Here is a 13,682-nt window from a genome sequence, read left to right as displayed (position 1 = left end):
TTTCTCCCTTATCTTTGTTATTTATGATAATTCCAGACTTTGTAAAATATTAGTAAACTCTGTAGTAGCTCATGACTTGTGACACCCCGATTTCGGGCTGTGTTGTGATGGTTTTCCTTTTTCTATCACGTTTATTTCGCATTTAAGATTATATTGCCCATGATTTAGACTTATTCCTGCTAAGTAATTATAAAGAGATGTATTGTTTTGTTGATTGGCTGGCCTTGTCCTCACGAGAGGCGTCATCACGACCGGGTTGGGATTTTGGGTCGTGACAAGTTGGTATCAGAGCCTAGGTTACTAGGTCTCGCGAGTCATGAGAAGGTTTAGTAGAGTCTCGCAGATCGGTACGGAGACGTCTGTATTTATCCTCGAGAGGCTACAGAACCTTTAGGAAAAACTTCATATTCTTGAATTCTTATCGTCCATCCTTGTTTCAGCTTGAAAAAGTAACTTTTACAATTCCTTCCACGTATTCGTATGCGTGAACGAATGCTCAGTATTAGATGTGCCTTGATGGCTTGTAATTCCCCGATCGAAGGGGGAGACGTGGTCGTTTTGAGTTTGATATTATGCCAGTCTGGAGGACTTGAGGCCGGATCTGTGCCAATGGCTTTATCACTGAGGTGCTTATTGTGTGAGCAAGTATTTTGAACTTAAATGTTCGGTATTGCCTCTATTAGTGGGAATCATGGCTGGATAGCTACATGAGGGGTATGATAGTACTGCGATATGTATCTATATGACTTGGAAGTGACGAGGAAGGTCTACTGGATGATAGATGAACTATTGAGTGTATGATTTCCATTGTGATAGGATGTGTAGTCCCAAGTTATGGGTGCGTGAAGGATCTTTTTATGTCTCCTATTTGAAGTGAAGTAAATTTCATATTACGGTATGAGTTTAGACTTAGGAAGATTAAGTGATGGTGTAATGTGTATGGCAGTGGAAGGTATACAAAAATATTAACTAAAGGTAAAGCTAGTGGGTAATTGGCTTATGAGGGGAAGCTATTTGTCATACTAGTTAGATAAGTCTGGGAGCTGAGATCGCTTCTGTAAATGTATTATGACGAAATCGTTAAGTCAAGGAGACCACCTTGAAGGTCTAAAACATTAAAGAAAGAATATGTTCTTACTCGGTTGAATAGCCCAATAAAGGAGGATTGAAAGGTATTTTCTATGTGTTATGATTCAAATTGGTGCAACACATGTCCATGTATCAATTTTGATAGTATAATACATGTAATATTGATATCAATGTAATTGATATACGTTGTGATGCTTTGTCAAGTTGTGGATGTGTTGTTAGGATGGTTTTGGTGATTCTCTGGCAGGTGGATAGGCCCAATTACAAAGGAGACTCTGCCGAAATTTTTGAAAAATTTGGGACTTAGTAAAAATTTGGTCCCCTAGAGAGTAAGCTTAACTGTTATGTGAGTGAATGCAAGAAAATGCGGAAGAGTTAAAATTTCAGATGAATTGTGTTTCCACAAGCTTATGAAGGAGTGAGTTTAATCTCACTGTGGTATTATCTCAACCTGCCACACAGATGCCTCTGTCTTATTTGATCCGGGATTCACCTATTCTTATGTGTCTTCATATTTTGCCCGTCATTTGATTATGCCCTGGGAGTCTCTTACTTTACATGTTCATGTGTCTACCCCGGTGGGCGATACTATTATTGTGGACCGTGTGTATCGGTCATGTGCTGTGATTATTCGGGGTTCGGAGACCCGAGTTGATCTCCTACTGTTGAGCCTGGTAGATTTTGATACTATTCTGGGCATGGATTGGTTATCTCCATATCATGTTATTCTAGACTGTCATGCTAAGACAGTTACTTTGGCTATTCCGGGTGTTCCAAGGATCGAGTGGCGTGGCATGACTGATTATGTCTCTAGCAGAGTAATTTCTTTCTTGAAAGCCCACCGTATGGTTGGGAAGGGTTATCTATCATATCTGGCTTTTGTGCGGGATGTTGGAGCTGAGACTCCTGGTATTGATTCTGTCCCAGTAGTGAGGGACTTTCCTGATGTATTTCCTGCAGACCTGTCGGGCATGCTGCCAGACAGGGATATTGATTTTGGCATTGACTTAGTGCCGGGCACTCAGCCCATTTCTATTCCTCCATATCGTATGGCACCAGCAGAGCTGAAAGAATTGAAGGAGCAGCTTCAGGAACTCTTAGATAAGGGGTTCATTCGGCCTAGCGTGTCCCCGTGGGGTGCACCTGTTTTATTTGTGACGAAGAAAGATGGCACAATGAGAATGTGAATTGATTATAGGCAGTTGAATAAGGTAACAATGAAGAACAAGTATCATTTGCCTCGCATTGATGACTTATTTGATCAGCTTCAAGGAGCGAGGGTATTTTCTAAGATTGATCTTCGATCGGGCTATCACCAGTTGAAAATCAGGGAGTCGGATATTCCCAAGACTGCTTTCAGGACTAGATATGGTCACTATGAATTTTTGGTTATGTCTTTCGGGCTGACCAATGCCCTAGCAGCATTCATGCATTTGATGAACAGTGTATTTCAGCCTTATCTGGATGCATTTGTTATTGTATTCGTTGATGATATCCTGGTGTATTCGCGTAGCCAGGAAGAGCATGCCCAGCATTTGCGAGTGGTGTTGCAGAGATTGAGAGAGAAGAAGCTTTATGCAAAATTCTCCAAATGTGAATTTTGGCTAAGTTCTGTGGCATTTTTGGGACACATAGTGTCCAGCGAGGGTATACAGGTTGATCTAAGGAAGATAGAAGCAGTGCAGAGTTGGTCTAGACCGTCCTCAGTCACAGAGATTCGGAGTTTTCTTGGGCTAGCAGGCTATTATCGCCGATTTGTTCAGGGGTTTTCTTCTATTGCATCGCCTTTGACTAAGTTGACCCAGAAAGGTGCCCCATTTGTATGGTCCGGCGAGTGTGAGGAGAGCTTTCAGAAGCTCAAGGCACTTCTGACCACAGCTCCAGTGTTGGTGTTACCATCAGCTACAGGTTCATACACGGTATATTGTGATGCTTCCAGAGTTGGGATTGGTTGTGTGCTAATGCAGGAGGGTAGAGTTATTGCTTATGCTTCTCGTCAGTTGAAGCCCCATGAGAAGAACTACCATGTTCATGATTTGGAGTTGGCTGCTATAGTTCATGCCTTAAAAATTTGGAGGCACTATTTATATGGCGTATCTTGTGAGGTATTCACTGATCATCGCAGTCTTCAGCATTTATTTAAACAAAAAGATCTTAATTTGAGGCAGCGGAGATGGCTTGAGTTACTTAAAGACTATGATATTACCATTCTATATCATCAGGGAAAGGCCAATGTAGTGGCCGATGCGTTGAGCCGAAAGGCAGTCAGTATAGGGAGTTTGGCTTACATCCCAGTTGGGGAGAGGCCTCTTGCAGTTGATGTTCAGACCTTGGCCAATCAGTTGGTGCGGTTAGATATTTCTGAGCCTAGCCGGGTATTGGCTAGTGTGGTTTCTCGATCTTCCTTATATGATCGCATCAGAGAGCACTAGTATGATGATCCGCATTTGCTTGTCCTTAAGGATAGAGTTCAGCATGATAATGCCAAAGATGTGACTATAGGTGATGATGGCGTATTGAGGATGCAAGGCCATATTTGTGTGCCCGATGTTGATGGGCTTAGAGATTTGATTCTTGAGGAGGCCCACAGTTCGCGGTATTCCATCCATCCGAGTGCTGCGAAGATGTATCAGGACTTGAGACAGCATTACTGGTGGAGGAGAATGAGGAAAGACATTGTGGGATATGTGGATCAGTGTCTCAACTGTCAGCAGGTGAAATTTGAGCATCAAAGACTAGGCGGTTTGCTTCAGCAGATAATTATTCCGGAGTGGAAATGGGAGAGAGTTACTATGGATTTCGTGAGTGGCCTTCCTCAGACTTTGAAGAATTTTGATTCGATTTGGGTCGTTGTGGATAGGCTGACCAAGTCAGCGCATTTCATTCCGGTGTGTACCACATATTCTGCTGAGTGGTTGGCTAGGATCTGTATTCAGGAGATTGTGAGGTTGCATAGTGTTCCAGTTACTATTATTTCGGATAGAGGTACTCAGTTCACTTCTCAGTTTTGGAGGACTTTTCAGCATGAGTTTGGCACTCAGGTGGAGTTGAGTTCAACATTTCATCCTCAGACGGACGGACAGTCCGAGCGTACTATTCAGATATTGGAGGATATGTTGCGTGCCTCCGTGATTGATTTTGGAGGTTCTTGGGTTGAATTTTTACCACTTGCAGAGTTTGCCTACAACAATAGCTATCTGTCTAGTATTCAGATGGCACCGTATGAGGCCTTTTATGGGAGGCGGTGTAGAACTCCAATGGGTTGGTTTGAGCCCGGTGAGGCTAGGTTGTTGGGGACAGATTTGGTCCAGGATGCCTTAGAAAAGGTGAAGGTAATTCAGGAAAGACTTCACACAGTTCAGTCGCGTCAGAAGAGTTATGCGGACCGGAAGGTCCGAGATGTGTCATTTATGGAGGGCGAGAAGGTATTGCTGAAGGTTTCGCCGATGAAGGGTGTTATGAGGTTCGGAAAGAAAGGGAAGTTGAGTCCGCGGTTTATTGGACCATTTGAGATACTTAGGAGGATTGGAGAGGTGGCCTACGAGCTTTCTTTGCCGCCTAGATTGTCGGGTGTTCATCCGGTATTCCATGTGTCCATGCTCCTGAAGTACATTGGGGACCCGTCTCATATTTTAGATTTCAGTACAGTACAGTTAGATGAAAATTTGACTTATAATGTGGAACCAGTGGCTATTTTGAGTCTACAGGTTCAAAAATTGAGATCAAAAGATATAGCATCAGTGAAAGTACAGTGGAGAGGTCGGCCCATGGAGGAGGCTACTTGGGAGACCCAGCAGGAGATGCGGAGCAGGTACCCGCACCTATTTGAAACTCCAGGTATGTTTCTTAACTCGCTCGAGGACAAGCGTTTGTTTTAGTTGGGGAGAATGTAACGACCCGAATCGTTGTTTCCTGTATTTTCGTCTCGTATTCCCCGTTAAATGCTTATTCATGTTTCAATATGTGTACTTGGTGAATTTGAGTCACTTCAGATCGAGTATGGTATGAAAGGGGACAATTAGTCTCTTTAAGGAAGAATTAGTTTGGAAAAGTCAACCGGACGTTGACTTGTGAGTTAGAGGGCTCGAAATTGAATTCCAATGATTCGGTTAATTTCGGGGGATGATTTAAGGCTTAGGAGCGCAATCGGAATTAATTTTGGAGGTCCGGTGAAGAAATTAGCTCATTTTGGCGAAGTTAGTATTTTGGCGATTTCCGGTTGATAGGTGAAATTTTGATCCGACGGTCGGAATGGAATTCCGAGAATTTCTGTAGCTTCGTTATGCCATTTTGGATATGTGTGCAAAATTTCAAGTCATTCGGACATATTTTGGTCGAGTTTTTGATCGAATGCTCGTTTTGGAAGTTTTAAAGGAACTTAGACTTGAATTCGATGTAATTCAATAATTTTGGTGTTAGTCGAGGTGTTTTGATAATTGGAACAAGTTTGAATAATATTATAAGATGTATTGGTATTTTTGGTTGAGGTCCCGAGGACCTCGGGGTGATTTCGGATGGCTAATGGGAACTTTTGAAGTTGGGAAATTTCATAATACACGAAATTGTAAATGAGTGTGCACAAGACCTCACTTTAAACAACCATATATCCATTTATATAAGGATTTGTGTGAGGATATACCTATCAAATTAAAGCCCTTTGAGTCTTGTTCCCAACGCAACAAACAGTTTGTACTTTGGAGTTGTATACAAAAAGTTATGATTATTTTACTGGGCATGTGTCAGTAGCGCGGCCTTAGCGCGGGAGCGCGTAGCCAACGCTAATTGAGTTTTCTTCTGCCTCACTAGCGCGGGATTAGCGCGGGCGCGCTAGTGTCAGGCCTCTAAATACACCTAAGAACGGGAAATGACGGACTTTGAGTCATTTCTCAAGCCTAGGGCTTTCCCAACACCCCCAATTCGACCAAGGCACCCAATTGCACTCCTAAGGTAAGATTTTTGGAGTATTTTGAGTTGATTACTACTTCCAAACACTTATATTAACATGGATTGATCTTGAAAATCCTTAGATTTTCAAGAAATTCCTTCGAGAACTCAAAGAAGGGTTTTGCAAGATTTCTTCCAAAAGGTAAATCCTACACCTTAGACTCACATATATGGATATATTATGGAAATATGAGTATGAATCAAATATTACAACTTATTGTATGGTGGTTGGAAGCCATAAATTCCAAATTTAAATACATGAACATGGTAGGGATTTAAAGGTGTTTATTTGATGGAATTTTTGTTGGTTTGGGTGTGAATGGTTGATCACACATGTGATGTTAGGAGTATAAATTGTTAAAGAATAATAATGGGATGAATTGTTGGTTAATGGTGATAGTTGGAGGAACCAATGCTACAGTTAAGAGGTGTAAATATTTATGCCTACAAGATGTTTGATAATATGCCTAAATGGCATAATTTATGGGATCTAGTACTAATATTGGCCCTATTGAGTGTTGTATTGTAGATTGAAGTTACATAACTGTATGGGATCATTATAGTATCATTAAGGGGCGAATTTAAGATATGTATGGTTAAAACCCCATCTTTTAGAAATCGAACTTCATCGATGTTTGTGTGATTTTTGGCAGATTCGTCACACGAGGAGGCCAATTAGAGAGGCAAGGGCATAGCGAGCTAGAGGTGAGTAATGATTTTAAATGATGCACTGAGGGTTTGAAACCCCGGATTGCACAACATACTGCTATATTGAGATGAGACACGCGTTGTATGACGAGCGCGGGGTCATTTACTATTGGGGATTGTGACTTGGTCCATCCCAGTTGATATTTTTACCGCGTAATTGATAAAAATTTATTGTTTTTCACTATGATTGGGGCTTATTGCCATATTTGGGCTTCGTGCCAATTATCTGAAATCTTTTGTGAATTTACATCACTATTTTCCTCACGAATTGAAATATTATTTGAACTCAGTCCAATTGAATTATATTATTTTGTGAACTCAGCTACATTTTTACTCAACTTGAGATTTAATGATATTTATAATGTTGTTGAGCTGAGCACTATTGTTTTACTGATGCCCAAGAGGCTTATGATTATTTTCTGGACTGATTGAGGCCGAGGGCCATACGTGAGGATATGTTGAGTGATGTGAGGAGGCTTTCAGGCCTCGAGTGTTATGTGAGGAGGCTTTCAGGCCTCGAGTGTGATGTGTGAAGGCTTTCAGGCCTATTGATATTGCGCTTGGGCTGTAGGAGCCCCTCCGGAGTTTGTACACTCCCCAGTGAGCGTAGGGTACCCAGGTGAGTTGGGAGTGGGCCCGAGAGGCCGATGTTTGTGTTCTGGTGAGTTGGGAGTGAGCCCGAGGGGCTGATATTGTGTGCTGGTGAGTTGGGAGTGAGCCCGCGGGGCTGATTCTGTATTGAGAATTTGATATTGAGCCGAGGGGCAAGTTTCTAATTATTCCTTACTTGTTGAAATTTAATTGTCTTCACTATTTTAAAAGAGAATTATCTGATATTCCACGGTTTTATTGTATAATTGATTTTACTGCTTGAGATAGCATTATATTGTGCCTTTATGAGATTTCATGCTTTCAGTAGTTATTTATTTTTATTACTCACTGAGTTGGAGTACTCACATTACTCCATGCACCCTGTGTGCAGGTACAGGTATTCCTGAGGCATAGAGCGAGTTTTCTACTGTTCAGTTTTCATCGGAGTTATCGAGGTAGCTGCATGGCGTTCGCAGCCCCGTTTTCTCCCTTATCTTTGTTATTTATGATAATTCCAGACTTTGTAAAATATTAGTAAACTCTGTAGTAGCTCATGACTTGTGACACCCCGATTTCGGGCTGAGTTGGGATGGTTTTCCTTGTTCTATCACGTTTATTTCGCATTTAATATTATATTGCCCATGATTTAGACTTATTCCTGCTAAGTAATTATAAAGAGATGTATTGTTTTGTTGATTGGCTGGCCTTTTCCTCATGAGAGGCATCATCACGACCGGGTTGGGATTTTGGGTCGTGATATCCCCAGCCCTATTTCCCTTTCGAGATCGCAAGAGTAGCTTTGCGATCGCGAAGCACAAAATATCTGTGCACCTGAAGCAGCAAAACCTACAACTTTTCTAAGTGTAAAAACATCCTGTGGCCTATCCGAAACTCACCCGAGCCCTCGGGGCTCCAAACAAAACATGCACACAACCCTAAAAAAATCATACAGACTTACTCGTGTGATCAAATCGCCAAAATAACATCTAGAACTTCAAGTTTAGCATCAAAACCAAAGAAATCTCAATAACTCTTAAGTTCAAATTTTCACAACCGAGTGTTCGATTCACGTCATATGAAGTCCGTTTCTTACCAAATTTTACAAGCTCAACTTAAATACCATATAAGATCTGTACCAAAATCCAGAACCAAAATACGGGCCCGATACCATCAAATTCAAACACAGATAAATTTCCAAAACTATTATAATTTCAGTTAAACAATTTCTTCAAAAATTCATTTCTCGGGCTTGGGACCTTGGAATTCAATTTCAGGCATATGCCCAAGTCCCATTTTTTTTTACGGACACTCCAGGACCGTCAAATCATGGGTCCAGATCCGTTTACCCAAAATATCGACTGAAGTCAACTTATATTCAATTTTTAAGGCAAAATTATCATTTTTATAAAATTTTCACATAAAAGTATTACGGATATACGCCCGGACTGTACATGCAAATCGAGGTGAGTTAAAAGGAGGTTTTTAAGGCCTCAGAACACAAAATTAACTTGTAAATCGTCCTCGAACGAATATAGAAAAGAAGTACCTGAGTCGGGGAAAAGATAGGGATATCGGGTCCGCATATCGGACTCGGACTCAAGGTAGCTACCTTGGCAGGCTGACCTCTCCACTGAACATGAATTGAAGGGAACTTTTTCGATCTCAACTGATGAACATGTCGATCCAGGATGGCCACCGGCTCCTCCTCATAGGTCAGATCTTTGTCCAACTGGACAGTGCTAAAGTCTAACACGTGGGATGGATCGTCGTGATACTTCTGAAGCATAGACACATAAAGCACTGGGTGCACAGCTAATAAACTCGACGGCAATGCAAGTCTGTAAGCCACCTCTCCCACTCGATCAAGAATCTCAAAAAGACCAATGAATCTAGGGCTTAGCTTGCCCTTCTTCCCAAATCTCATCATGCCCTTCATGGGTGACACTCGGAGCAACACCCGCTCTCCGACCATGAATTCCACATCACGAACCTTACGGTCAGCAATATTATTTTTTGCCTTGACTGAGCTGTACGGAGCCTATCTTGAATGATCTTAACCTTGTCCAAGGCATCCTGAACTAAATCTGTGCCCAACAACCGAGCCTCTCCTGGATCGAACCACCCATCATACGACCGACACCGCCTACCATATAATGCCTTATAGGGAGCCATCTGAATGCTTGATTGGTAGATGTTGTTGTAGGCAATCTCTACTAATGGAAAAAACCGATCCCAAGAATCTCCAAAGTCAATAACACATGCTCGGAGCATATCCTCCAAAATTTGAATATTACGCTCGGACTGTCCATCCGTCTGAGGATGAAATGTTATGCTCAACTCGACCCGCGTACCCAACTCATGCTGAACTGCCCTCTAGAAATGCGAGGTAAACTGCGTATCTCAGTCAGAAATGATAGACATGGGCACGCCATGAAGATGAACAATCTCTAAGATATAGATCTTAGCCAACCGCTCTGAGGAATAGGAAACTGCCACAGGAAGGAAATGTGCTGACTTGGTCAGGCAATCAGCAATAACCCATACTGCATCGAACTTCCTCTAAGTCTGTGGGAGTCCAACAACGAAGTCCATAATGATCTGCTCCCACTTTCACTCAGGAATCTCAATCTTCCGAACTAAACCACCAGGTATCTGATGCTCGTACTTTACCTGCTGACAATTCAGACACCAAGCTACATAGGCAACAATGTCCTTCTTACTCCTCTTCCACCAATAATGCTGCCAAAAATCCTGATACATTTTAGCGGCGCCCAGATGAATAGAATACCAAGAACTATGGGCATCCTCTAGAATCAACTCACGAAGTTCATCCACATTAGGCACACAAATACGACCCTACATCCTCAGAACTCCATCATCTCCAACTGTAACCTGCTTGGCACCTCCGTGCCGCACTGTGTCTCTAAGGACAAGCAAATGAGAGTCATCATACAGCCAATCTCTAATACGCTCAAATAATGAAGAACGCGTGACTTACACGACTGGGCTCAAAAATATCCAACGTCACGAACTGATTGGCTAAAGCTTGAACATTCAAAGAAAGCGGTCTCTCACCAACTGGAATATACGCAAGGCTGCCCATACTGACTGACTTCCTACTCAAAGTATCGGCCACTACATTGGCCTTCCCCGGATGATACAAGATGGTGATATCATAGTCTTTCAACAGCTCCAACCACCTTCTTTGCCTCAAATTTAGCTCCTTTTTATTGAACAAGTATTGCAAACTCTTGTGATCCATGAACACCTCACATGACACGCTGTATAAATAATGACTCCAAATCTTCAGCACGTGAACAATGGCTTATAGCTCCAAATCATGAACTGGATAATTCTTCTCGTGGATCTTCAACTGTTGTGAAGCATATGCAATAACCTTACCATTCTGCATCAACACCGCACCAAGTCCAATATGCAATGCATCACAATACACTTTATATGGACCTGAACCTATGGGAAAAACCAACACTGGCGCTATAGTCAAACCTGTCTTGAGCTTCTAAAAGCTCCCCTCATACTTATCCGACCACCTGAACTGAGCACCCTTCTGGGTCAACCTGGTCATCGGGGCTGCAATAGATGAAAACCCCTCCACAAACCGACGGTAATAACTGGCAAAACCTAAGAAACTCTGGATCTCTATAACTGATGTGGGTCTAGGCCAATCCTTAACTGCCGCAATCTTCTTAGGATCCACCTAATTACCCTCTGATGATACAACATGACCCAAGAATGCAACCAAACTCTACCAAAACTCACACTTCGAAAACTTAGCATACAATTGACTATCCCTCCGAGTTTGAAGAACGACTCAAAGATGCTACTCGTGCTCCTCCTGGCTATGGGAATAAATCAGAATATCATCAATGAAGGCAATCACGAAGGAATCCAAATAAGGCTTGAACACTCAGTTCATCAAATCCATGAAAGCTGCTGGGGCATTTGTCAACCCAAATGACATCATTAAGAACTCATAATTCCTGTATAGATTGCAAAAAGCTATCTTAGGAACATCAGATGCCCTAATCCTCAACTGATGGTAGCTAGATCTCAAATCAATCTACGAAAATACCTTGGCACCTTGAAGCTGATAAAACAAATCATCAATCATCGGCAATGGATACTTGTTCTTCATGGTGACCATGTTCAACTACCAATAATCTATACACATTCTCATCGACCCATCCTTCTTCTTGACAAACAACACCGGCGCACCCCAAGGAGAGACACTCGGTCTAATAAAGCCTTTATCCAGAAAGTTCTGCAACTGTTCTTTCAATTCTTTCAACTCTAGCGGGGCCATACGATATGGCGGAATAGAAATAGGCTGAGTGCCCGGAGCCAAATCAATGCAAAAGTCAATGTCCCTGTCGGGTGGCATCCCCGGTAGGTCTGAAGGAAATGCCTCTGGAAACTCACAAACAACAGGCACAGAATCCATAGAAGGAATCTCAGCACTGGAATTAGGAACATATGCCATATAGGCCAAACATCCCTTATCAACCATGCGTCGAGCCTTCATATATGAGATAACCGTACAGGTAGAATAACCAGAGGTCACTCTCCACTCCAAACGAGGCAGTCCCGGTAGTGCTAAGGTCACGATCTTAGCATGAAAGCCCAATATAGCATGATATGGGGATAACCAATCCATCCCCAGAATGACATCGAAATCCACCATGTCGAGAAGTAGGAGATCTACATGGGTCTCAAGACCCCCAATAATGACCACGCAAGCACGATAGATACGATCTACCACAAAAGAATCACCCACCAGTGTAGAAAAATATATAGGAACACTCAACGAATCACGAGGCACAACCAGATAAGGGGAAAAATAAGATGATACATAAGAATATGTGGACCCTGGATCAAATAGAACAGAGGCATCTCTACTACACACTGAAACCGTACCTGTGATAAATATATCGGAGGCCTCAGCCTCAGGTCTACCTGGCATAGCATAACATTGGGGCTATGCCCCACCACTCTATTTTGCATCCCTAGGACGGCCTCATACTGGCTGGCCTCCACCTCTAGATGCCTCGCCTCAACCTCTAACGGCCTGACCTCCACCTCTAACACATCTACCCCTACCTCTAGATGTCTGAGTGAGCGGTGGAACACCCGGTGCTAGAACCATAGCACAAGAACCTTGGTGCTGAGAACTGATCGAGGCTCGAGTGCAAAACCTAGCAATGTGCCTCGTATCACCACAAGTACAGCAAGACTTTGGTTGTTGATACTGCTGACCCTGAAACTAACCCTAACGGCCTGGATAACCACCCTAGAAACTCTGGAGCAGAGGTGCACTAATAGAAGCTGGTGGTGCACTGTAGGCTAGCTAGTCAGAATACTGCTTGTGAGAACCACAGCCACCTGGAGCACCATGAGAAACCTAAAGAGCTGACTCAAATAGCTTAGGAGGATGGCCACTACCAAAAGAATCCCTGCCTCTAGATGAGGCACCACTGCATCTACCAGAATGACGAGGATTCTTATCAGACCCCTGACCGCTCCCCTAAGCTAAAACCATCTCAACCCGCCGGGCCACATTGGCCACATCCAGGAATGAAATCTCGCTACCTATCTCCTTATCCATCTGTAGTCTAATAGGCTGAGCGAGTACCTCAATAAACCTCCTCACCCTCTCTCTCTCTCTCTCTCTCTCTCTCTCTCTCTCTCTCTCTCTCTCTCTCGGTGGGGAGTATCAGAAGAGAATGACGAGCCAAATTAATAAACTTCATCTCGTACTGGGTGACAGTCATAGAACCTTGTTGGAGACGCTTGAACCGCCTGCGGTACTCCTCTCTCTGGGTGACGAGAAGAAACTTCTTGAGGAATAGTTGTGAGAACTGGTCCCAAGTGAGAGCTGGTGATCCATCTAGTCTGGCCAAACATTAATCTCTCCACCAATTCTTGGTAGAACCTGACAGACGGAAAGCAGCAAAGTCGACCCCATTAGTCTCCACTATCTCCATGTTCTGAAGAACCTCATGACAGCTGTCTAAATAATCCTATGGATCCTCTGAAGATGTACCACCATAAGTAGTAGTGAATAGCTTGGTGAACCTATCCAATCTCCACAAAGCATCGGCAGACATAGCTGCTCCATCACCGGTCTGAGCTACTACACCCGGCTGAACTGCTCTAACTAGCTGAGCTACTAGAGTCTGAAACTGGGTAGACATCTACTCCGGAGTGCGGGTAGCGGGAGTCTGTGCTTCTCCCCCAGCCTGAGAGACACCTAGTGCTACGGGAAGTAAGCCTACCTGAGTGATACTCTCTATAAGGCCCACTAGACGGACCAGAGCATCCTGGAATACCGG

Source organism: Nicotiana tabacum, chromosome 18 (assembly GCF_000715075.1).
Source record: "Nicotiana tabacum cultivar K326 chromosome 18, ASM71507v2, whole genome shotgun sequence".
NCBI lineage: Eukaryota > Viridiplantae > Streptophyta > Magnoliopsida > Solanales > Solanaceae > Nicotiana > Nicotiana tabacum.
The sequence above is the reverse complement of the archived record's forward strand: the minus strand, read 5'-3'. Positions refer to the sequence as shown.